This window comes from Macaca nemestrina, chromosome 1 (assembly GCF_043159975.1).
Source record: "Macaca nemestrina isolate mMacNem1 chromosome 1, mMacNem.hap1, whole genome shotgun sequence".
Taxonomy (NCBI): domain Eukaryota; kingdom Metazoa; phylum Chordata; class Mammalia; order Primates; family Cercopithecidae; genus Macaca; species Macaca nemestrina.
In genome coordinates, this window is record NC_092125.1 from 67480466 (window position 1) to 67506807 (window position 26342).

The following is a 26342-nucleotide window of genomic DNA, read 5'->3' on the forward strand; positions in this document are numbered from 1 at the left end:
GCACAAGAGACCTCTGAGCAGGGATTCCTGGCATTCAGTAACATTGCAGTAACATTCAGTAACATTACAGGCCCATAAGCTGGGTATCCATATTAGTGCCATCTCATTTACCAAACAGACTGATGAGCCCTGCAAGCATTTAGATGACACAGACACAGCATCATGACTGATGTTCAAAATTTCTAAGAAACCCATATGACATAGGCATCAGCTGGTAAGAAGAAACACCAGCCATAGGACTAGAGTTGGGTAATGGAGATGCCTTACGGCACCAGGTGTTAACCCTTAATAGTTAGATCACAAGGAGATCTAGAGAGGTCCCAAAGAAGGTGCCAGGACAGCCTGGATGATGGTTGGGCAGTTTAATCAGGAATTTAGAGTGACAGTTATTTACTAACCACCAAAGAATTCTTTTGATATTTTAACAACCTGTACAACCACATAGGACGATACCAGCTGAATATCAACCCTAAACGAAGTTAAGCAAGAATACAGAGGACTACTTGAGTAAATTTCACTTGAGAGGCATTGTCAATGCTATAGGATGTCTCCAGGAAGAAATAGCCCTATTGGCTGGAGAGGAAGACTAAAGGTAGGCTGTTTGGTAAGCAGGAACTTTCATTCTAGAAATCAGAGAGCTGGGTTCTGATGCTGACCCAGCCTCTTCCTAGTCTGCAATTGCAGACACCACTGTTCAAATGTGAGAAGACTTATAGGGAAGAAACACCATGGCAAAGCAGGCATGGATCAGACCGTGGAAGGCTGTGAGTGCCAGGCAAAGAGGTGTAAACTATAAAGCCATGCTGTGGAAGAAGACAATATTGCCCAGGGGTGTGGGATAAGAATGAAGGCTTCAAGTTCCTCAGTAACATATTTCCTGAGCAGGTGTTTGGCTAGAGATCTGAATATTGTTACTGTCATGTGGCCAAAAAGAAAATGTCAACAGCAACATTTAATAGCTTTGGTAGGAATAATATAAGAAATCTATGCACAAGGAGAACTAGCAATGGTTTGAGCCCTGTCCAAGTGACTGCCACCAGCCATTATGCAGAAAAAGAAAACAAGGAAGGAAAAATAACAAGGCATCATAGGAATACAAGTCAAAGGACAGCAATCAATGGGCTTGTGTGCAGCCTGGGAAATGAACAGAGCAGGAGAGAAAAAATAAAAGAATGGCCAGATTCCCACAAAGCTACTGCTGCCACAGGTCAAAAGACTGCTGGGCAGATGATAACCACTCATTTTAGAATTGGATCTGAGCAGGAAGTGGCAAAGCATATTTAATGTCCTGGAACTTGCCTCCTCTTCTCTGAAGGCTAGAAGGAAAAGAGGTGATGTAGATAGCGTCACGCAGCATGAATAATGTAAATGACAAGGGGGTGAAGGTTGGATCTGCATGTTGCCATGCCTGTGGAGCCTTGCCACTGGGGCCCCTGATGTGAATGGTCCCTTCAAAGATGTCTTCTTCTCTGTCACCTGTCCCCCAGTACTGTGACATCCCCCTTTTTCTCAGCAATTATAGCACACAGAGTCTGGCAACTGCATCACTCTGTCACCCAGGCTGGAGTGCAGTGGCGCAATCTCGGCTCACTGCAACCTCCACCTTCCTGGCTCAAGCAATTCCCCTGCCTCAGCCTCCCGAGCCCTGGGATTATAGGCACCCACCACCACGCTTGGCTAACTTTTTTGTATTTTTAGTAGAGATGGCATTTCACCATGTTGGCCAGACTGGTCTCAAACTCCTGACCTCAGGCAATACGCCCTCCTCGGCCTCCCAAAGTGCCGAGATTACAGGCGTGAGCCATCGTGCCCAGCCTGGAAACTGCATTCTAACACTTACCTGAATACCTAAATACTGTCTTGTATCGCTTTGGAGTTTTATTTGTTAATTTAATTACTCTACTAAACTCTAAATTCCACAATGGCATTGGTTGTGACTTGCACTATTTTGTTGTTGATATTGTTGTTTTTGTTTTTAACAACACACAATGCTTTGCATTCTGCTGGACATATATTGGGAGGTACTTAACGAGTAATTATTGAAATGTATTTAAGTGAAATCATTCATTCAACAAGCATTTACTGAATGCATGCTATGATCCAGTTGCTAGATCAAAGCAAGGGAGAAAGTAGAGACTCAAGCACAGCGTAGCTAATCAGTAAATAAGTCTATACTGTGAAGTGCAGAGTGCCAAGAAGTCTATGGAACTTCTTTTCTTTCTTTTCTTTTTCTTTTTTTTTTTTTTGACACAGGATATTGCTCTGTCACCCAGGTTGGAGTTTAGTGGCATAATCATAGCTCACTGCTGCCTCAAACTCCTGGGCTAAATAGATCTTCTCACCTCGGCTTCCCAAGTAGCTAGGACTATAGGCATGTATCACTACACTTGGCTACTTTTTAAATTTTTTATAGAAATGGGGTCTCACTATGGTTTCCAGGCCAATCTCGAACTCCTGGCCTCAAGTGATCCTCACCCCTTGGCATTCCAAAGTGATGGGATTACAGGCATGAGTCACCACACCCGGCCTGTGGGACTTCTTAACCTAGATTTCTCTGAAGAGGAGAAGCATCAGAAAGCAGTAAACTTTTTAAGTTGCCATCACAAGATATGTTGCCCCAGCAGGCAATGATACTAGAAACCATCACATCACTAGGGGAAGCATTCAAGACCACTTCAATAGAATTTGTTGTCCACCGCATCAGCACCAAACCCATTCTGCTTCACATTTTGACTTTCTCTGGCCTGCCCAGCAGTCTCTAGAGAGATTCAGGAAAATATTGCATCTACAAAACAAAGACAAGATGCTATACAAAAAGGATTGAGAAATTAGAAATTAAAGGGTTGGACAGTCTCGAAATATGTATAAATAAAAAATAAGAAGAGTTAGAAAAAATAGCCATTCAATACAGGAGATCCAGCGTTGACTAAGAACAGTACCAGAAATTTAGAGCAGAGAAACAGAGAAGAGGGAACTATCAAATAAATAACAGGAGACCATTTCCCAGAATTGAACGTGGACATTAGATTCAAAATGTTAAGTGCCAACAAAATTCTAATTAGTATAAATGAAAGACACATGCACAGGTATGTTCACTGCAGCACTATTCACAACAGCAAAGACATGGAATCAACGTAAATGCCTATCAATGATGGACTGGATAAAGAAAATGTGGTACATATACACCATGAAATACTACGCAGCCATAAAAAGAAAGAGATCATGTACTTTGCAGGGCATGGATGGAGCTGGAGGCCATTATCCTTAACTAACACAGGAACAGAAACCAAATATCACATGTTCTCACTTATAAATGGTAGCTAAATGATGAGAACACATGGACGCATACAAGGGAACAACACACACTGGGACCTTTTGGAGGGTAGAGATTGGGAGGATACAAGTTTACCTATGTAACCAACCTGCACATGTACCCCTCAACTTAAAATAAAAGAAAAAGAAAGACCTACCCCTAGACAGATCTTTTTTAAATTTCAGAATACCAAGTCTGAAGCAATGATAAAGTCTTCCCACAAGGGTGGGGAAGCAAAATAAAATAGGCCATTGATCAAACAAGAATCAGATTATGTCAAATGTCAGACGTCTCATCAGCAACACTGAATGCTAAAAGACAACTGAGTGACATTTTACATTACCCACTTAATTTTGCTGTCACCCCAAACCTGAGAAATAGCTACTCTGTTAATGTGTCCTTCCATGTCGAGGGAACTCCACATGGGCAACGTTCCTGAACTCTCTCCATCTCTTCTCAGGGAGGAGTGACTGAATCCAATTCGTGAGTTGGATTACACATGAACTGCATATGGGGAAATCCAACTCCTTCCTTTCTCCTTTTGTTAGGAACAAGCTTCCCACAGGAAGCATAATTGTGCTCTGCCTCTACAGGCTGCAAAGCAACCAGCTCTCACCCCTCATGGAGATGTCCGCTCAGTCCTATGGCTCTGCATTTGAAGACTGCTTGCCTGCTGATACATGATATTTCATCCATGGAAGGCACCATCAGTGAAAGTGGCATCATGATTTCATGTACCACAAAGAAAGAAAAACACTGACCATTAAGCAATACATTCCATTCTATCACTTTGAATTTTGTAATGCTTTTTGAATAAGATTGTTTCTTTCAAACCTACATGTTTATGACATGTCACTCTTTTGTATACATAAAAAGGAAAATAAGTTGGCTAATACATATCTGTAAAATTCACATTTAGAATCTGTTTTGAATCACATTTTGACTCAGAGTGATGTAGCTATGTGATTTACAAAAAAAAGAAAGAAAGAAAGAAAGAAAGAAATTTCCTCCTTGCTATCAAGATACAGCTTTGGTTTCATATTATTCTGGAATTGTCTTCCACGCTGAAGACATACATTCTGTTAGCATTCTGTCTTTTAGAAGACAGCAAAGAGAGGTTTTAGACAACAACCAGGACTTTTTTATTTATTCTTCTCTAAATGGTCCTTAGTAGTTTGTTGATGGAAACATCAAGAGATGCAGTGGCCTAGTCTTGCCACCAAGAATAGCCCAAGTTCACGTGTGTGCAGGCACTAACAACTATGTCATGACTGCCACTCGGCTAGCAGCAACTGTAACATGCCATTGATTGTGAAATGCGACCTCAGTGAAAAGATGTTAAATGTGAAGGGAAAGTACATTTTAGTATCAATAAAATACAGTAGCCATACTCTTTAGTACCAGCTTAATCACTAATAAAAGGGATGTTCAGTCTCTCATCTGTTTTATTATTTTGTTGTGTTTTTCAATTTGTTCAAAACTTGAATATGAAAGAGGGCCGCCATTTATTGGGTCCCTTCGAATCCCAATGGGAAGTACCACTATTATCCCTATTTTACAAGTTAAAAAAGGAGGCTCCGTAAAGTTAAATAACTTTCCCAAGGATGCACAACTCAGGGGCACCATTGAACTGAATCCTGGTTTGCTGTATTGCAAGCTCACTGCCCTTTGTAAACTACCCAATGAAAGAGCTTTAAAGGATGGATACCAGCTAAATTTGAGAAGGACTAAAGATGTGCGTGGTCTTTTCAGGAACCTCTAAGCTTTCCTCACCGCTGGAAGGCAGAAAGTAACAGAAAGGGGGTGTATGAAAAGAGATCAAAAGGAAGCATTGACCTTTGCAAGGATGATAGGCAATTTTGTCAAATAATTTTTTTTTTCTAGCTTAAACAGGGTTGCCGGAGAAGCCTTCTCTACTTTTGCACTCCAGGTGAAGAGGCTCTGCGATCTGCTCCCATGGTAACTTGTACTTCTTCGATCTTAGAACTTACCACACTTTACTGTAATTACTGGTTTAACAATCTCTACCACTAACTACAAATAAGCTTTGTGAGCAGAAGATTGATTCTATCTAGGCCATCATAATATTCCCAGAACTCAGTATGGGACCTGGCACAGAGTAGGTACCCCAAAACTGGCTGGAATCTGAACACACAACCCAGTTAGTGGTAGGCATGGTCTAGACAGCAAACAGGGATATTACTTAAAAACAAGGAGAACTATTCGATAAATTTAAATATTAGACCAATGTAACCAGGATTATGTTTTGGAGAGATATCTCTGGCTGCAAGGCTAAAGGGAATTAGACGGAACAGAGTAAATCCAGAGAGATAGTTAGGAGGCTGCCGCAGTGGCCTGGACATGATGTCCTGCAGCAAGAAGATGACAATCTTCTTGTCCCCACCCCTAACCCCACCCCTAACTCAACCTAGTTAAGGCCACTGCTGGAGACTAACAGAGAAGTCTGGTGCTGAGTTACTTTCCAAGATATGTCAGAGCTTGACAGCAGAGGGTAATAGCTATTGCGGGGAGGGTCCTGCTTCATTTACTTGAATAGGCTCAGAGAGAATATCTCAGTTTTGATGTGTGGGCCTGAGAACAAACCCGGTGGGCCTTATGAAGATCCGAAGATCAATACCCACAAGGTATCCAAAGGCTATGCATAAGGCCTGATCATTGAATAATTTCACATCCCAAGCACACAAAACATTTGTGATTCTCAACACATTTTTGCAAACCATTTGATTTCACTTGGAACAGATTGCTGTCAGGAGGAACATTTTTCCAGGTGGGAAGTTCTCCTTTGTTTCACCCTTGGCAGCCCTTCCTGACATTCTCAGGCACATATCTACACCCTTCTGCTGTGAACCTTTTCCCTCTAACCCTTTCCGGAGCTAATGGAACCCCTCTCAGCAGCAAATCATTCCTTGAGCCTGTATTACATCTCTTCTTCCCAGGATTTGCTCCATGGTTATAATTGGCTGCATTCTGCTCCCCTCTGTCCATAACACCATACATCATACAGGCAGAGATGGATCCCTAGTGAACTAGAACAAGCTTATGGCTTCAGGAAGGCATTAAGATATGCATATTTTATTTTAACATCCTTTGTGTATAGGGTATCCAAGGCTTGTGTCTTCCTAAACAACCTCCCTGGCTAAATAGTATATGGATAAACAATGCATTTTATAGGTTACATTCAGTAAAATCCAAAGGCCACTTATAGGGGAAAACAAGTCCAAAACCTTCCCTTCTCATGACTCCTTTCTTTGCGTGATTGATGAAGTCTGCACTTCTGTTGCAGAACATGAACTCAATTAAAACAGTTCCTATACATTGCTGCTGGAATCACTTTTGAATGTCCCCATCCTATAAACATATCATATTATAATATTAATGTGAAACCTGCTCACTTTATTGCCTCAGTCCCTTCACAGTTCATTGATTTACCAGATGCCAAGCATACATCCCCTTTACTGTGTGTGTATGTGTTTTATGGTGGAGGATGCATTATCAGTCCCATCCAAAGTTTCTCGATGAGGTTTTCCCTATCAATTGTTTCCTTCTGGTTCGTAGCATATGGACAGTTTATTCTCTCATCAATCCTCAGTGGGCCATTCATGTCCTTGATAATAATAACAGCATTAATGGATGTGTTCCCATTTCAGGATATACCATTATCTCAAGCTAATTTAATTAAACAGCACCACAGCCCTGTGTCCCTGCTTTCTATTGTTCATCATGCTGTTCTCCCACACCCCAGAAGAATGAGTTCCTGAGCTGACAAAGCTCATTCTTCTACTTTGAGAAGCATGGAAGGTCATTGGATGAAGGTTCATGGAGACTAGAATTGGTTAGTGAGTGCAGTCACAAGGGGAAGACAAGAAAGGATTAGGCAAAGAAATTAAAGTTTTTTCTGCCCAAGAGCTTTGTGGTCTAATAAAATGAGCATGGACAGAAGTTGATTCAAATCACAGCTCTACCACCTACCAGCTCTTTGACCTTGGAAAATTTGAGCATTTTTAGTTTTGATGTCTTCATCTATAAAATGGACACAAGAATAGACTTTTAAATGGCTGTTTAAAAGATTTAACAATATAATGTAAGTAGAGTCCTTAGCACACGGTTGGAACTTTATCAATGTTAGCTTCTTTCAGCTTCTTCCTATCTCTCAACCTGAGTTTCTGCAGTGGATGCTGTTAGTATATATTACAGGTGTGTGCTGCTCTACACAGAAGTTGTGTTTCTAAATAAAGGGTGTAAATTAAATTAGAGAAATGAGTCATATTTTAAATGTAGTGGAGAGTACGCTGTTTAAAGTTCTGGTGTGTTGCATTCTCTTCTGAAACAAAAATCACCTTGTTACCCATAACAAGTGTGCATAAAGCAATAGATTGTTGTACAAAAGACTTTCTAGAACTGACTTATAGAACTTCTTTTCTGTGGTGGGTGAAATAATGATATTGTCGCTTAATAACATTTACTGAGAGCTTACTATGGATACTCTGCTAGTATTTTATGTGTATTATTTACATTCTCTGTGAAACAGATACCACATTATCCCCATCTTATAGATGAGAAAACTGAGGCGCAGAAAGGTCATGCAACATGTTCAAGGTCACATAGTGAGTGGCAAGCTCAAATTTAAACTCTAGCAGTCTGGTACTCTTGAGAGACGTTAGGGTGGGAGCTCATTTTAAATGGAACCCCATAAGAAACACTTAAAATGACTATCTCCCTTAACCCAAGGCTTCTTAAGAACCTAAATTGTATTTTGTATTCATCTGAAGAACCTCTAATTGTACTCTCAATTTAAGGATCTTAAGCACGTAATTGTACTCTTAAAATTTTCCTTAAAACTGCATTTGCCCCTTAGACCACAACTAAAATCTGCCACCTGGCAGATCCACCTTGTTTTTCTGACAGGATGAGAAAAACAAGGTGGATGGCATTTTAGAGCTCATCTTAAACATTGCAATTCCTTGGGCTCTTCCGAAAGACCAAAAGTCTCACTTTGTCCATCCTTATGTGAACTCGTGCTATCTAGGACCCTGTTTGTGCATTAGACTTTGAGATCTAGAGAAGTAGAATGGGATTGTTGAAGAGTCTGGGAAGGTACTGAACACAGAAGGTGTGAGTAAGCCTCATCAATTTAATCAATCGAGATTGAAGAAAGATGGTAGGAATCTAATTACTCATTATCAACTATGCACCAGACCTCATGCTGGGTATTTTCAACAAGACTGGGCAGGAGGGCTGTCTAGAGTGTAAAATTTAAGGAGGTTCTCACTCGCAGGGTTGTGCAAATACATCAACCCTGATTGTCATATACTCATTTTACTTAACCATCAGGGAAAACTTGATAGGTGAGTGTCTTAGTCCATTCAGGCTGCTATAACAAAATACCTTAGATTGAGTAATTTGTAAACAACAGACACTTATTGCTAACATTTCTGTGGCCTGAGAAGTCCAAAACCAAGGCTCCAACAGATTCAGCGTCTGGTGAGGGCCCACTCCTCATTGATGGCACTTTCTAGCTCTGTCCTTGCATGTCAGAAGAACTGAAGAAACTTCCTAAGCCTCTTTTATAAGGGTACTAATCCCATTCATGAGGAGTTCATCCTTACGATACCGCTAAAAAACTTCCTAAAGACCCCACTTCTTAATACAATCACTTTGGGGGTTAGGTTTCAATGTATAAATTTTGGGGGGACACATGCCATGTGTTCAGATCCCAGCAGTCTGTATTAACATCTTGACACATTTGTATCCCATTTGAAAACAGATAAGAATTCAACTCCAAAGCCAACCTATGTTATCAGACTTGTTCTTAGAAATTCATCTTTTCAGTATCCCCTTATGTTATCCCAGATTTAACTCAGAAAGAATTTAGGAGATGATGCTTAGCTGTATAATGTCATTTATGCTAGGATCCATGTAAACAACAGATGTCTCTCTACTATTCCTGTCACTCAAAGTGACTCATCCCAGTTTCTCCACTTTATAAGACATGGTTCCCTCATCCTCAAAATGAGAACAATAAGAATATAGCCCAGGGTATCATGGGGCTCGGTGGGTTGCAAAGATGTACAACATTGCACAGCATTATAAACGCTCAGGGAACCCAACCTTAGTGATTGAGAGTCCCTGTGCTCAGGAGACAGTGGAGATTCCAGACCTCAATCAACCTTCTACTTCCTAACCTAGAAAGAAAGTAAGGTACCCACCAGGCAAATAAATGACCTATGGGAAACCTGAAACTCCTAGAGAGTGGGGTTAGCTCAAGACTATCCTCCCAATTTCAGCCTCAGAGAAGACCTCCTCTCAGGTCTCATAGCCTTGTTCCCCTCCACTTCTATTTGTATCTCTTCCTCGGGAAAGACCAGTGCCAAAGGCAAGATATGAACAAGTGTTGGAAAATCATAACTCAAGCGTAAGTCATTCTCCAAACCCTGAAAAACCCTTCCTATCACTTCCACTCTCTTCTTTTTCATGATTTCTCAGAAAAAAAAAAAAAACCTGTTGGTTCTATTTCATTGAAAGAATCTGGTATATTTTATTTCATCAGAATAGTTTTGAGATTTGGGGCAAGAAGGAGTCACTCACACATTTCTGAAGACTCCAACTGTTTGGATCATGCCTCCTTTGTGGCTGGTCCCTCCCTTCTCTCTGAAGAAGCTCAGTGCCTACCTCAGTGTCAGCTTCATTCAGTCAGGTGTCATTTTCAATGCTATGTCAGTTGGGCAGGCTGTCAGTCTCGTTAGGATTGTTCTCCTTGGCACTGGCAATAGCCTATGTAGTGCTTCTCCCAACAAACAGCCTCAAGACTGGACAATCACACCTTGCTGAATGTCTTGAGCTGGCCAGGGTCAAATGCTCACCTCTGCAGACAGCTTGTAGCTCACATTACATGGTCTTCAGGATGGAGAACTAGAGATCAGGAGATATAATTGGAAAAAAATAAAAGGAAAAGTTTTTCTTGTGGAAAATTGGAGAGACACACATGAGGTACACAGGAGGGCCTGAGCTGAAATGAAAGGAGCCAAGGCAGCTCCCGCTTTGCAGAGACTGCTGGTCTAGGAGTGACATCAACATATGTTTCACTCAGGCCTTATTAAATAGCGACAGTGGTCCAATTGGTCTGGTTCTTTAGGCCTGCTACTAGGTCAGACACTGTCACTAGAAGGAGGCAGTTGTGTGAACCAGCCTGGGAAGATGTTAGCAAAATAACAGTAGCTGCAAAGCCCTGACTAATCACCTGCATATTCTCATGACAAGCCTAGTCCCTGGTACGTGAGTAGTTAAGACTACTTTCAGAATGCAGTCTTAAAATATATTATAGAAGATGGGTGCAGTGGGTCACATCTGTAATCTCAGTTACTCAGGAGGCTGAGGCAGGGGGATCCCTTGAGCCCAGGAGTTCAAGACCAGACTTGGCAACATAGCAAGACCCCATCCCTAAAAATGTTTTTTGTTTTGTTTTGTTTTGTTTGTTTTTTAAATTAGCCTGGCATGGTGGTGCATGCCTGTAGCCCCAGCTACTCAGGAGGCTGAGGCAGGAAGACCTCTTGAGCCCAGGAGTTGGAGGCTGCAGTGAGCTATGATTGTGCCACTGCACTACAGCCTGAGTGACAGAGAGAGACCTTATCTCAAAATTAGTTAATTAAAATAATAATTTAGAAATTTAAAGATATGTAGATAGATATATTATTGGTTTTTCTTTGCTTCACTCCCCAACTCTCTTGGTTGACTCTACTGACATGACCATTAAGAAAAGAGACAATCCCCAGATATAGACATATGCCTTGGCCAGGTCTCCTGATGCAAAAGCTCTTGGTAGACTTATGAGGTCTCCAGCTCTAAGAAGTCAGGCCTTAGAAAGCCTGCCAGGAGCTTATTAATCTTCCTTAAGATCTTTTCAGGAATTAGAACCAAGAAAATTTCAGGGTTAAAATTCAGGTACCGCTCGGCTGACTAAAACCCAGCATGCCTGTTACAAATGGCACTAGTCTGGAACCGGGAATATTGGGCCAGCTCAGCTTATCTGCCCTAAGGATCTTGTCTTAACTTGATCATCTACAAAGACCTATTTCCAAATATAGTCATGTTCGTAGGTATTGGGGGTCAGGACTTCAACACCTCTTGGGGGGACGAAATTCAACCCAAAACAGAAGGCTTTATGATGCTCTTTGAACTTGAGTTGGATCTTGAAGAATGTAAAGGATTTATATAGCTGGTAAGGAAAAAGTCTTCCTTGCATTCTAAGGAAGGAAAATGGCACATGAAAAGGACGTGGAAGCTGAGCATGGTGGCTCACACCTGTAATCCCAGCACTCTGGGAGGCCGAAGCAGGCAGATCACTTGAGGTCAGGAATTCAAGACCAGCCTGGCTAACGTAGCGAAACTCCGTCTCTTCTAAAAATATAAAAATTATTTGGGCATGGTGGCAGGCACCTGTAGTTCCAGCTACTCAGAAAGCTGAGGCAGGAGAATCACTTGAACCTGGGAGGCAGAGTTTGCAGTGAACCGAGATCACGCCACTGCTGCAGCCTGGGCAACAGAGCAAGACTCCATCTCAAAAAATAAAAAACAAATTTAAAAATGACATGGAGTTTGGAGAGCAAAAGCTTACTCCATGGGACAACAAAGAAGCCAGCTAATTAAGGAGGAAATTCTTGGAAATCGAGTTGAATAGGGAGTGTGGGTCTGATGATGGAGAGTTTGGGCTGATGGGTAGAGGCTTTTTAACTTGATATAGTTTGAAAAGAGAGCAAAGAACTGGCATGGTGAAAGTCTAATGTCCAGAAAACCCAGGTTAAGACAAAGAATAAAAATTATGTACATTGTTAACCACCAACCATATTCTGATTTTTTCTAGGTGCTGGAAAGAGATTGGAGTTTCAGGAAACAAATGTTATCCCTGTTTTATATTCATGGAGTTTCACTCTCTAACTATGTAATTATAAATTGAGACAAGTGATCAAAGGGAAAAGAACTTGTCTCTCTAGAGTGCATAATGAAGGAGCTTGACCTAGACAAGGTCAAGAAAGGCATCTCTGGAAAGGGACGTTTGCTCTGAGAACTGTGGGATGTGCAGGAGTTAAGCAGGGGCAGTTTGATAAGGAAGAAGGAGGGCAAGGTGTATGAAATAGAAGAGTAGTGCAGTCAAAGCGTCTACATGGGTCCAAGGGCTGAGCACTCAGTGGATGTCACCTAGAAAGATGTTTTAAAAGTGTAAATGCCTGGGTTCTATCCATGCATTGGAGACCCCTTGTAAAATGGAAATGCATTCTCTGGGGATAGAGTAGCAAGTATATGGCCTAACTTTGATCTACTAAATCGGTCTTGAGTAGCACATGGCAAGATTCTTAAGTCTTCCTTCTGAACCTTAGTCAGTTTTGGAAACCACTAGATCAGATATCTAGGGCCTCTCCTAAATAAAGAAGGAAAGTTTTGCTCTCAGTGTTGACTTTTTCTGCTGTCAGAGGCCACCACCTTTCTTCTCCTTACCCTCTATCCCCTTCCTGTCCACAGTCCATGCCAATCCTGTGCAGGAGTACATATGTGCGTGCATGCACACACACACACACTTCTAGTGCCCATTTCTCTGCTTGCCAGGATGTCTTCCGAAGTCATTCTCTCTGGTCTGCTCTCCCAAGCTGTGCCCCAGACTGAGGACCCTTCATGATCTCTTTCTGCAGGAACACTGAACTGACCCATTTTGTAATCACTTAGGACCCTGCTATCTGCTAATTAATAAAGTTATCTATAGTTACATATTGACTGGCAAAAATCGTTCCAGATAATTATAATGATAACTTACATATAAGGATATGTGGTACCATAACTTAAAATGGCATTTTAAACACTATCTCATTTAGTATTTCTAGCAGAACTAAACTGTTGTGCAATACCGGCCACACTCAACAGGTGGTGTGTCATCACTGACCAAGGTTAAGCAGCAAACTTGCTACTCTATCCCTAGAGAATACATTTCCATTTTACCAGGGGTCGCCAACCTCCTTCTTAAGGCAGAGGAATGGCTGCTATTGAGTTCATCTTAAAGGTAGCCTTGATGGGATTAGGGTGGGGATACAGGGTAATTGGGCAGGAGGAAACTTTTAGCACTACAATGTATGGGAGACAACACAGTAGAGAGATTAAGAGCAGTACGTCTGGGCTTTTGAATAAAAAGACTTGAATTCAATACCCAGTGCCGCAATGCGTTAACTGTGTAGTCTTGGTCCAGTTGCTTAATCTCTTTGACTCTAGCTTCCTCAACTGAAAGTGGGGTTTATAGTAGTACGGACCTCATAAAATGGGTGTAAAACTTAAATGAGATAATTCAATGAAAGCATTTAACAAAGTGTCTAGCACATATTAAAACTACTTTTTAATTGTTGTTATTAAACCACTTAGGCAACTGCCTTCCCTTTTGTGAGATTGGCCTTAGAGACAGCCAACAGAAAATGAAAGTGGATGTGTTTGCATTAATGGGAGGTGAGAAGATAAGGAGGAAGAATTGAGAGAGCAAAGGGAAGAAAAGATTGCAAAGCCCTCTGCTCACTTGGTCTTCCTCTGATTCCACCAGCCCAGGTAGGCCATTTTCTTGCCCTGCCAGAAGGAGTAGAAATTGAACTGTGATCTGGAGAGCTATCTGTTCTGATCATTAGTCAAACACCAGGAGCCAGTTAGACCTAATTGTCTTTGAAACATCTGAAGACCAAACACTTTTTTTTGGAGGTCAGGCTGCATAACTGAGAAAGAGGCAGAGGTACCTGGGATGAAAATAAAGGCATAATAGGTTCATATAGTTGGTCTGAAAATTAGCTTTAGGGATCTCCTTACGTTTGTTTCTTAATGGTGTGAAACATAATAATGGCTTTGGTCGTAATAAAGATGAATTACAGTTTTTTTTTCCTGTAAAATAATGAAGCTTTAGTAAACATCCCAGGTTTATCACTTAATTTATCCCTAGCTCATGGGGAAAGAGACTTCCCCCCAACCCGGCCCCCATTTTTAATATTCCAAGCTACTAGATTTCAATAACCCACTTTCCAGCAATGTGTGTCTCATTTCCCTAGACAGACCAAATAGGCAATAACAGCCTCCCGGTTAGAACACTAATGTTGTAATTTAGAACTTCTGTCAAGATGAAAGATCTTTGCTGGGATCCTCAGAGGGCCCACAGCAACACTTCAACCCGGGCCCGGATAATGAAGTTTTCATTATTAAATAAAGATATTTTAGGAATGTCATAAACCATAAATCCACTCTCTTCTATTGCCCTGCCACCTTATTGTGTTTATTTCTAGCAAAAGTCCATCCTCTTTCGATTGCCCCAACTCCTCCAAGCTTGGTGCTTCTTGCCTTTCAACCCCCTAATCCCACTGTGATGCACTTATGTTGCCATGGTGACAGAAGACTGTGTCTTCTCCCACATTGAGACCCAAAGGCTATAAAAAAGGAAGGTGTCTGTGGAGAAGAAGAGTGCCTGCTGCCTCTCCCTGTTGACCTCCTCCTCCCTACCTTGTCCTGCCAATCAGCTGAGAGACTCACTCCACACAGTTTTATCTCACCTCAAGGAAATGCTAACATGTGCCATCAGGTCTGGCTGTACTTAAAAATTATGGCACAATCAATTTTTAATGTGAATTTAGTTCTGGTTGGAAGCTTTAGACTCTGAGTCCCAGGGAAATGATTCATCTGTTTATTCGTTTGCCAAATACTGGGGTGCGGTTTTCTCAAACCCCACCTGCCTTAACCTGGTTGTGCTCTTGTCCCTAAGATCACACACAGCCTTACTGAGGCTGCTCATGCCAGGCTTAGGAACCTGCCCCCTGCAGATCCAGCCCCATGCTGGAGGGCAGAGGGGAGGAAGAATGGACACTCTTATTTTCCCAAGGCCCAGTGACACAACAGAGTCAGAGGGCAAAGAGAGCTCAGATGCATCTCAGCGGACTCCATAAATAAGAGAAGCAGGACATCTGAAATTGGGAACTCATTTAGCCACCCCCAACCCGCTATTGAACCACACCTGACAAGCCAGATGTCTTAAAAGATTCAGAGGAAACTTTCCAGTCTATCACAGTGTAGTAAAGGAACTCACTCATATTTGCATGTAACCAAATGTCTCTTTGCTGTGAATTAGGCTCATATTCAAAGGAGATGAAGATCTACTTATAACAATACTCAATATTATGTTCTCAGAAGGGGAGTGTTAACACTTAGGGAACCAGTCTGTACTTGTATTTTTGTTTATACTCATGATCCAAATGAAAGCAAAAAGAACTGGAAGATTAATCAAGGATGAATTTGTAGATATACTGAGGACAAAAATGATGACTCCATATGGCTTCCAGCCTTCTCTGTGTAGTTTCTTCCATCACAGTGATATTTGACGTTGAACAGATTAAACAATAAGATATAGTTTTTAAAAATCACTTTTTCATCTCCATTGCTCAATGAGCTTCAGGAACAGTTGGTCTCAGCAAAACACGCTGTTTTCTGAAAACATCTGCGAATCCAAATTATGAATTACATACAGTGTGTATACACACACACACACACACACACATACATATATATATATATATTTGAAAGTCCATCTTGGAGCACGCATCAGTTTGGGATATTTATTGGAGGAGAGGATGCAACAAGCCACAGAATGTTATCAGCACTTGAATTAATTGAAAATAAATTTCCCCTCCCAGCACTAAACAAATGACGAGTTTTTTGTGTGATAGCACACACCAGCCTGCAATAGGTTACTAAGATTCCACTAATTAAAAAAAAATCTCATTTGAAGATAGTTAATGGTTTCTGCATTTCCACAAAGTGCTAGTCAGACTACATTCCCCTGAACTTCAGGGTCTGTGCTGATTACTACTCAATTAGTTTTGATTCAATTCACTGAAGAAAAATGTCCATTTCGTTAGTGTGGAGAAATAACCATTGGACACAAAATATATTTCTCAGCATTGCTATGGCAACCGAGATGACACAGCTGAGCTCAGAATGTTAATGCCTTCCCTGGGACTATGTTTTTAAGTCAGCATGCGGCCATTAAGCCTTGCTGGGTGGGGGTGGCTCCTGTCACATCGCCGTTGTGATTGGCAGGCAGAAGAACCCATGGTGCTCCCAAGAAGGCTTGGTTTCTGCCACTCGCCTCCCCTGCCACTCCCCTGTGGGCTGAGCATATCGGCAACAGCATAGATTGTCGTTTTGCAAGTCCCCAAGGCCCCTCTTTATGTGACATGCAGAAGTCCAGCTGGGCAGTGAAAAATGCGATCTGTCATCCAAATGTGTTTTCCTATGTGTTGTCTGTTTTGTGAATGCATGCGATTGTCCAGGTGATGAACTGACTTTTGAGCTCGTCATTGCTGCATTCCAGCCAGCACAGCATTGACAGAGAGGTGAGGAGCAAGTGGTCCAGCAGTTCAGTAAATATGGCGGTCAACCTGAAGCCCTCTGCCCACTTGAGGAAGACTTGATTCTCATCTGCACCCGCCAAGACATGTAAGCAAAGGATGGGAAAGCAGATTCTAGATTACCGAAGCAAAGAAATGGATCTGTCCGTATGCAATAGGGAGCAAACATGCCAATACTAGTCTTCAGGAATAATAGATGTGGCCATTATTTAGATGTTAATTATGGCATAACCAAATTAAATCATAGCAAAATTTCATTTGGGAGACCGAATTTTCCAGGTTAAATGGATAACTGCCCATATTTTCCCTTAAGCTATGGTGGCATAATCTTAGGTTACCAATTAATAATTAATTGCTGTATACTGTGTTCAAGGCTCCATGCCTTAGGATACAAAGATTAAGTACATGGAGCCTACACCCTCAAGGGACAGTTTAGTAGGGAGATAGCATATGAACTATTAATGAAAGCTACTATGTATTGAGTACTGACTGTGAGACCAGAAGTGTACTAAGTACTTTATATGCAGTATTTTAATGTACTCCTCATATTAGTACTATGAGGAGGATGTTAGCTCCATTTTATAACCAAGTACACTGAGACTTAAAAAAGGGACTTGGCTAGTCAATTACTAATTCAATTACGGCAAGTAACTGGCAGAGCTGGATTCAAACACAAGTCTCTCTGACTCCACAATCACTTCGAACCACCATGCACACTGCCTTTCATGTACACATGAATAGAAAAGGCAGACTGTAAGTATTCAGGGCCCAGTGACTTACAAAAGTAAATACCTGATCTGTAAGGAAAGCAGCAAGTCTGATTGCATTTAATTAATTTAACTTCCCTTTTAAAATTCATCTTCAAAGTAATGGGCAAAATCAGAGTGTCCCATTTCTTCCATTAAGCAGATGTTCTGCACATTGCCCTCCTGCTCCTTCTACGACCACAGGGAGAGGAAGCACAGCTGATGCAAGAGCTGCCAAAAGGCAGGGAGCAAGAGCTCATTCCACAACAAGAGCAAGCTCACAGTCGGTGATCTCAGTGTCAGGGTCCCACTCTATCCTCTTGGGATCCTAGGCATCTGAGGTTCTCTATGTTTAATCATCATCATGTCACTATCAAAAATATTTATTAAGCTGCTGCATACATATGGTTCTGGTCACCCCATTTGTTCTTGCTCCCTTGGCACATTATGTAATTTCACTCTATTTGTTTCCAGTGGTTTGACATAATTTTATAACATCTTTATATCTCTTCAGATACAGTGTTCAAAACACCCAGACCCAGACCTCTCTGAGTTCACGGAGTAGATTCTTACCCTTCTCTTTGCCTGACCATAGCAGGAGCAGTGGATCTTGGTGACAGGGATCTTGGTTCAGGGCTGGCCCCGTGGCTGTCTCTTTCATGTGAAGCAGAATTAACCAACATAGGTGGGGGCTTGCAATCTAAAATTATGCCACAGATAAAACATGCAATGGGTACACACGCCACTCTGTAGATGGGCTTTGTTGCTAGAATAGCATTTGTGAAAATGTGCTCTAAGAAAACCTAACTTCTTAGAATGTTAAAGGATGTTATAGTCATGCAGTTCAGAATATGCTACTCCAAAACATGGCACCTTGGCACTTAAGAAAAGAGCAGAAGCAGGAAGGTCTCTATGACCTTTGCCATTCTCCCCTGAAGTGGGCCATAAAATAATTCTCCGACTTTTCTCTAAAGTAGGGCATAAGACTCTCATCCCAGAGGAGTCCTTCCTGTACCCAGAGAAAAGGAATGAAGACACATGGACACAGAGAAAAACATGAACAAGGCCACGTGCAGTGGCTCAAACCTGTCATCTCAGTACTTTGGGAGGCCAGGGTGGGAGAATGATATGAGCTCGGGAGTTTAAGATCAGCCTAGGCAACGTGGCAAGACCCCATCTCTACAAAAATATTAAAAAGCTAACCAGGCATGGTGGTACATGCCTGTGATTACAGATATTTGGGAGGCTGAGGCAGAAGGATCTCTTGAGCCCAGGAGGTCAATGCTGCATTTAGCCATGTTTGAACCACTGCACACCAGCCTGGGTGACAAAGCAATGCCCTGTCTCTTTTGGATTTTTTTTTTAAAAGAATCTGAACAAACGGGCCTTGCTAAGTTTCCCCCAATTTATTACCATTAGGTAATATTCCTTTGTCCTCCCATCATACTTCTGCCACCACTGCGCATAAAAATACAATCTTTTCTGTTTCTTTGGGTCTTCATTTCTAAAAGCTCTCATGTTAGGTAAAACTTAAATATATATGCTTTTCTCTTGTTAATTTGTCTTTTATTATAGCGGTCTCAGTCAGGAACCTAAATGGGTAAGGTAAATAAATATATTGCTTCTCCCCTACAATAGAAAAATAAAAAGGGGAAGAGGAGATTCTCTGGTCAATTATGTTTAGGAGACGCTGGGTTAAACAATGTTAATCAGGTTTGTTTGTTTTCTGCCAGGGTCCTCAGAACTCTTAATATACTACTGTATTATATGACTCTCCAAGTGAAGGGAATGGAGGGAAGCATTATCTATAGACCCATTTTTATGCTGGAGCAATGAGGCACAAGTGTTTTGCAAGTTCTGGAAAACACAGAGCAGGGGTCAGTTTAGGAGCCTAACCTGTATACCTATATCAGGAAGCTCGGAAAATGGCTTAGACCACTAAGACTTTTTGCGTGAAGATTCCTAAGCTTCATGGGAGAAATGTTAAAGGTTTTGGGACTGATATTTGAGCCCAGGAAACAGGGCTACCAAATTAAGGCTTACAAATAAGACAAGGTTAAAAAAAAATCTGGCCCCAAATCTCAGAAAGAGTGGCCCAAATGGCTGAAAACTAGCCACTCTGAGGTAGGAAAGAGCACAGGAGGTAGGAGTGAAGGAAGTAGGAAGTGGCTCAGACCTAACCTAGTACAATGATTTATAATTTTTAGAGAAATCCTCCATATAGAATTGAATACTTTGAGAAATGTAAGATGGAAAGCTCTGATTAAATTAATTTCAACAATAGGCACATTGATACACTCACCCAGTAAGAAGACCAGGGTTCAGATCTTTAGAATCTCTGTGATTCTCTTAGTTCACACCACACATTGTTTCTTGGATCCCACATCAGCCCCTTCCTTGAGTTTGCTCTTTCAGTTTGCTGGAGTAGATAACTTAGGAAGGATACACCAAGCAAATTTTCTAAGTTCTTGAATGTCTACACATATTCCTGTTTTACTCTCACCATTGATTAACAGTTGGCTAGGTCTAAATTGAAAATCTAGGTTACAAATGTTCTTCCTCAAAATACTGAAGTCATTTCTCCATTGCCTGTTAGCATCCAGTGATACTGCTGAGAAATTCAAAGCCAGCTTAATTCTTTTTGCTTATATATAACTTACTTTTTCTTTCATTGACTTTTAGGATCTTCTTTTTAACCTTAATCTTCTGCAGTTTTGACTTTCTAAATTGGGATTTATCATTGTTTTACCCTATTCAGACCTTATCGATCCCTTTCAATCTGCAAATTGAATCTTTAGCCCTGGAGAATTTTTTCTACTACATCTTTGATAGTTTTCTCTCCTCGATTTTCTATATTGTCTCTTTCTGAAATCTTTTTTAGCATCTGGAGCTTCCGTATCAATTCCTTATGTCATCTATACATTCCCTAGTTTTCTGTTTATCTCCCTAATTGTTCTAGATTCTAGAAAATTTTTTCAACTCATCTTCCTATTATTCTACTAATTTTTTAAAAAATTAAATATTAACAGTTACATGAGTTAGGGCAACACTACCTGCTGCTGTAATAAATAAACCCCCAAATGTCAGAGGCTTATCATAATAATCACTAACTTCATGCTAGCAAATACAGGTTCCTCTGTTTAGCAAGCAGCTCCTCCCCATCAGAAGAATCAGAGATTTGGACTCTTTCTACCTCCTGACTCTGCCGTCCTCCAAGGCCTCATATCCCCTTGCCAGAAGACAATGAAAATCTTATTCTCAACAGCCTTGACATGTAAATGTCACATGTCTCTTCTGCTCACATTCCTCTGGTGAAAATAGTCATTTGGTCCCACTGGATGAAATAGGGAGGAGTAGGGGGCAGTAAAATGTAGTTCCTGGTTAACAACTGCTTCCCCATAATAACTATATACTTGGGAAGGAGGAACACAAATTTTGTGTTCAATTGATGACCATTAGCAGTCTTTGCTGTAGTAATTACATATATTTTTATTTTTGTGAGCTCAGTCATGTTCTCCGATTGTTCCTTGCCCAGAGTATACTTATCTCTTTTGTTCATAAGTGATTGCATCTTTTCCTTTTTCTTTTTTGAGACAGAGTCTCTCTCAATCACCTAAGCAAGAGCACAGGAGTTCAGTGACGCCATCTCAGCTCACCCATCTCAGTTCACTGCAACCTCTGCTTCCCTGGTTCAAGTGATTCTCATGCCTCAGCCTCCCAAGTTGCTGGGACCACAGGCACACACCACCATGTCCAGGTAATTTTTGTATTTTTGTTAGAGAGTTTGGCCATGTTGCCTAGGCGCGTCTCAAACTCCTGGCCTTAAGCAGTTTGCCCACCTCGGCCTCCCAAAGTGCTGGGATTACAGGAGTGGCACTTTTGTCTAAGATCTTTGTTATCTTGGCCATTCTTTTTAAAAATTAGTTTTATTTTGAATACTTGTTCCTAGTGATCTTGGCCACTCTTATCCATGATGTTGTTTCCTTTAGTTCTGGATATCCTTGTTTATGTATGTTAAAGAATTGAGATGTAGGTTGATTATTCTGAGTAGATGAATTGAGTTTATCTACTGTGGGTTTGTAGGCCTAATACTCCCAGCAGGCCTCTTTCTTGGTGGGAGAACTGGCGTCTTTGTACAAGGGTGGCTTATCCACTAGCAGTTTCACTCTAGGTTACATGGAATCAGAATGGGAGTGTCAGCAACCGCAGACTGCAAGGTCCACAGGGACCAGGAAAAGAAAGACTACTCTGGGCCAGTACTCCCAATTAAGAAGCCTTGGTTACTCCAGGAAATTCATCTTTAGAGAAGAACTTCTAGATGTTTTCCTAGGGAGTTTGCCAGTCATTCTGTGAACAGGACGGGACAGAAGAAGGTGGATGAAACCAGCAAAGCCTTCCACAGATGAATCATAGATTAACCCACCTGTTTGCAATTACTCTTTCCCCTCCTTACCAACACCAAGCTGTAAGTGAGTCCAGGTTTTAATCAGCATGCCAACCCTACCTGCACTGCAGCCTCACCCAGCAAATGCTCAAGCCTGGACTGCTTCCCCCACTGTTTCCTCTGTGAACGTGCTTCCATTCATCCTGCCTAATGTGCTGTAATCTCTCAGCTGATGAACCTGCCCACCCCCATACATTTGCCACCAGGTATTCATTGTTTTGTATACTTTCCAACTATCATTTTGATAATGCCCAATGAGGGGGAAAGTCTCCATTTGCCAGCCTCTGCAAAATTAGAAAAATACTTGTAAATGTCCTTTGGAGAATATCACCAAGTTTTATGAGAAAGGAGGGCTATAAAAAATAAAAAGCACTGGCTGATAGCATTCTAAAAGGACCTTGGTCAGCTTTGGGGGGAAATTATCTTTCAATTTACATGAACTGACTCCATACGTTCATTTATTCATTCATTTTTTTGTAATAAATACTGAAAGTTTATTATTTACCACAGGCTATGCCAGGTAGCAGGGCAAGAACCGTGAACAAAAATGGTCTTCTAGTCCCATCCTCAAGGAATTCAGAATTTATGGATAAAATTAGCATTTGAAATTTGAATTTATTTGGACACTGTTAGAAGTTCAGGACACTAAGAAAGCACATTTAAAAAAAAAAGCACAGAAACCAGACTTTGTATGTCATGGAAGAACTACTGGAGGAAGTAACCCGAGAAATAAAATAGAATCAGCCACATTAAGGCATGGGGTGGGGTGGGATTGAGTGTTCTGAATAGAGGAAATAGCATGCTAGAGCCTCAGAAGTAGCTCCCACCTGCCTGTACGAAAAACTTCACACATGAATATTGACTGTGCTTGGAATGCCCTCCCATCTACCACTCCCAATCCACTAACTGTGGCAAAAGTCTCAACTCAGGCACTCATCCACTCTTTGAGGAGCTAATGGAATCTTCCCACAGGTCTAGGCATTTTCTTCCATTTGTACCTTATATATTCTATGGTTTTAGCAATGGGCACGCTGTAAAAGTGTTGGGTTCCTCCTTGCATCTATCACCAATCTAAATTCCCTGAAGTCAGGAGTTGCGTTTTATTTACATTTATATCTCCTGCACTGGCACAATGAATGAATGCCAAGGGCTAGGTTGACAATTGATATATCTTGAATGTCAAATGATGAATAAACAGAATGAATGAAGTGACAGAATTATGACAATATATTGCTTGACCTCAGTTGTATACAATTTTAGTGTGACTCGGAAAAAAAAGTTGAGAGTTATAATGAATGATTTACATATTCACTTCTATGGGACTTTGGTATAAGCACTAATAAAAGATAAGGCTGTGGAGAACTCCCCTAAAATTGCTGCCACCTATAATAATACAGCATGCCTACTTAGTGTTCACATTCTGAGATGAATTAGCAGGAATAAGGAAAGTCTTTATTAGGATACCTCTTATAATACCAGCTTCACCTCTCCTGTTTTCCTTACCTCCGAAGGCTAAGTAGACATCTAAGAAAGGATAAATTCCCTCTGGATATGTGTAAGTTCCCTGCCCATGACAAAAATTTTCTTCAAATGGGACTATGGAGACAGGGGAATGAGAATTGAGGTTGATCCAATCTTTTCAGCCTAACTTACAGGTTCTTGTCGCTATATATCAGCAAGTTTTATCAATGGATAAAAATAGGTATTGCTACAACGGGTATACATGATGTTATGAAGATGCACATCGGATGGAGTTTTGGCATAAGAGAAGCAAGACAGAAGATCAACTGCAGGAGAGTAATGGGTAAGAGCCATAGCACATAATCAAACAGGCACCAAAGAAAGATCACATATTTACCACAAAATGTGAGAACATTGTTGCATGGGTATTTAAGAAAACACAAGTATAGCCAGGACAAGAAGCAACTCAGCTCAAAAGTAACCCAGTGCTGAAGGACAACCAGGTGAATAGGGCTGGAACTATAACAACTGAATAGACACCGGGAGACTCTGCTGTACTCTAGCAATCCTTGCTTTGCTTGCTTGTTTAGTGTTCAACTCTGTATCTTGAGCACAATAAAAAACTGACAACCATTGGATTCAACCATGGCTAGTCTAATATTTGCACTTTTCTCCTAATATATTTGGGTAGATAAAATCTTTAGATTTCTAACTCTGTATTTAATCACCAACACTAAGTAATTATTAAACTTCCATAATTGAAAATAATCTCTATTTTTAGGGTGACCATGCATCCTACTTTGCTTGGAATACTCCTAGTTTATATCTATTACCCCAGATCCAGCACAGTTTAACATTCATCTAGAATTTTCATTTTTTAGCAAAGCCTGAAAATATGCTAAGATGAGTTTGGTAATTCCCACTTTGTACGTCTAGCTTCTGCTAGGGTCTTGTCTAATAGCACATAGCCGACAGTGTTCTGATTAACACATGGTTTAATCTGACAGATGATAAGTGGTAGCTCAACCTATTTTTCCTTTCCCTTTCAAGACACATGGTGCCAACACCTTCTTTTCAAGGACAACATGCACTCCCTGATAAAAAGGAGGCTTGTAATAGGTGGCGAGGGACCACTAACTCCCCTGATCTCAGGCCGCAATGGGAGAAGTTTCACTGTTGCTGCCCCTCCTGGCCACTTGGTGTATCAGCAGCTAGCTGTGCTGTGACCAGGACAATGCCCAAAGCCACAGTCTGTGAGTTGCAGGAAGTCATCAAGCCACCACTCAGTAGGATAGTAGGAATTGTCAGAAACCACACTTTTGGAATATGTAAGCTATGTACAGTCAATATAGACCTTACTGTCATAACATAGACCACAGAGAGAGTCGTTTGAACACTCTTTTTCAGGAGTGTGGTATTTATAGTATGTATGATCTAAATCTACAATTATGTATGTACTTTACTGTTTAGTAATGCTTTGTTTTATTTTGTCTTTTTCAAAGATATAATATCAAAAACTGTAACATTTAATGAAATATTAAATACTGAATTTTCATGTCTTAAAAAAGTTGATGCTGAAGTGCAAATTGCACAAATTATTGGTGCACATTTACTATCTACCTGAAATCTACCAGAAGGCACACATATTCTAAAGAAGCACTAGCATTTAATTCAAAAGTTAGTAATTATTTTAAGAAGACTATTTCCAAAGATGTTAATTTAACAAGTATATACAGCTGCAGAAGTTTCATAATCAACTCTAAGAAGCATGGCTTTTCATTTGGATCAATGTTCTAATAAAATTAAGAAACCTCTGGAGCAGAACTCTAGTTAAAATTGGTTGTAGTCACCTATTATTCATCAAGTGTGCCACAACATGGTTTGATAATCTACCTATCAAAATAGAAGCAGTATTTAAAGCAGCTAAATTATAAATTTTTGTGACAACATTCATGTTTAATTTTTTTTAAGTTTCAATATGGCAGTGCATGTTTTCTCTTTTTACTACAAAGGACTGAATGTTTATATCCCACTAAAATTTATATGTTGAAATTCTAACCCCAAAGTAATAGTATTAGAAGGCAGGACCTTTGGAGGGTGATTAGGCTATGGTAGTAGAACCCTTATAAATTGGATTAATTTCTTTATAAAAGATTCCAGAGAGAGGTCCTTCACCTCTTCTGCCATGTGAGGACATAGCAAAAAAGTGGCCATTCATCTAGGAACCAGAATACAGTCCTCCACCAGACGCCAAATCTGCTGGCACTTTGATTTAGCACTTCTCAGCCTCCAGAACTGTGAGAAATAAATTTCCATTGTTTATAAGCCACCCAGTCTATTGCATTTTGTTATGGCAGCCCCAACAGACTAAGACAGTCATCATCAGATTTGTAAAATGTTTTCATTTTTAAAGAACTAATTTGTAGATCAACCTAAGCATCTTACAATGGTATTGAACCTTATTGTAAAAGAGTCCTCCAAATTGATGTTGAATTTTGTTTGAAAGAAGTTGCAATTTTTTATTCAAAATGTTTGACACACGCACGAGTATGTTCATTGTAGCACTATTCACAACAGCAAAGGCAAATCAACCCAAATGCCTGTCAATGGCAGATTGGATAAAGAAAATGTGGTACATGTACACCATGGAATACTATGCAGCCATATAAAAGAACAAGATCATGTCTTTCATGGGAACATGGATGGAGCTAGAGGTCTTTATCATTAGCAAATGAATGCAGGAATGGAAAACCAAATACTGCGTGTTCTCACTTCTAAGTGGGAGTTAAATGGTGAGAACTCATGGACACAGAGAAGGGAACAACAGACACTGGGGCCTACTTGAGGGTGGAGGGAGGGAAGGGGGAGAGGAGAAGAAAAAATAACTTGGGTACTAGGCTTAGTACCTGGGTGATGAAACAATCTGTACAACAAACCCCTATGACATG

At 40.7% G+C, this 26342-nt stretch overlaps 1 long non-coding RNA gene across 4 annotated transcripts in view; it reads left to right on the forward strand.

Annotated features, from left to right (window-relative positions):
• Nucleotides 1–440: 440 nt before the first annotated feature.
• The window catches only part of LOC105484896 (uncharacterized), a 53686-nt gene continuing 27784 nt past the window's right edge, over nt 441–26342 (forward strand). The window contains exons 1-5 of one of the 4 annotated variants that reach the window (XR_989283.2): nt 441–604; nt 5198–5272; nt 16666–16831; nt 21087–21246; nt 21650–24030. This is a non-coding gene — a long non-coding RNA (uncharacterized lncRNA). Of the gene's footprint in view, nt 605–5197; nt 5273–16665; nt 16832–21086; nt 21247–21649; nt 24031–26342 lie in introns of those variants that run through there. The other 3 variants (XR_989282.2, XR_011608712.1, XR_011608713.1) reach the window with 3 other exon arrangements.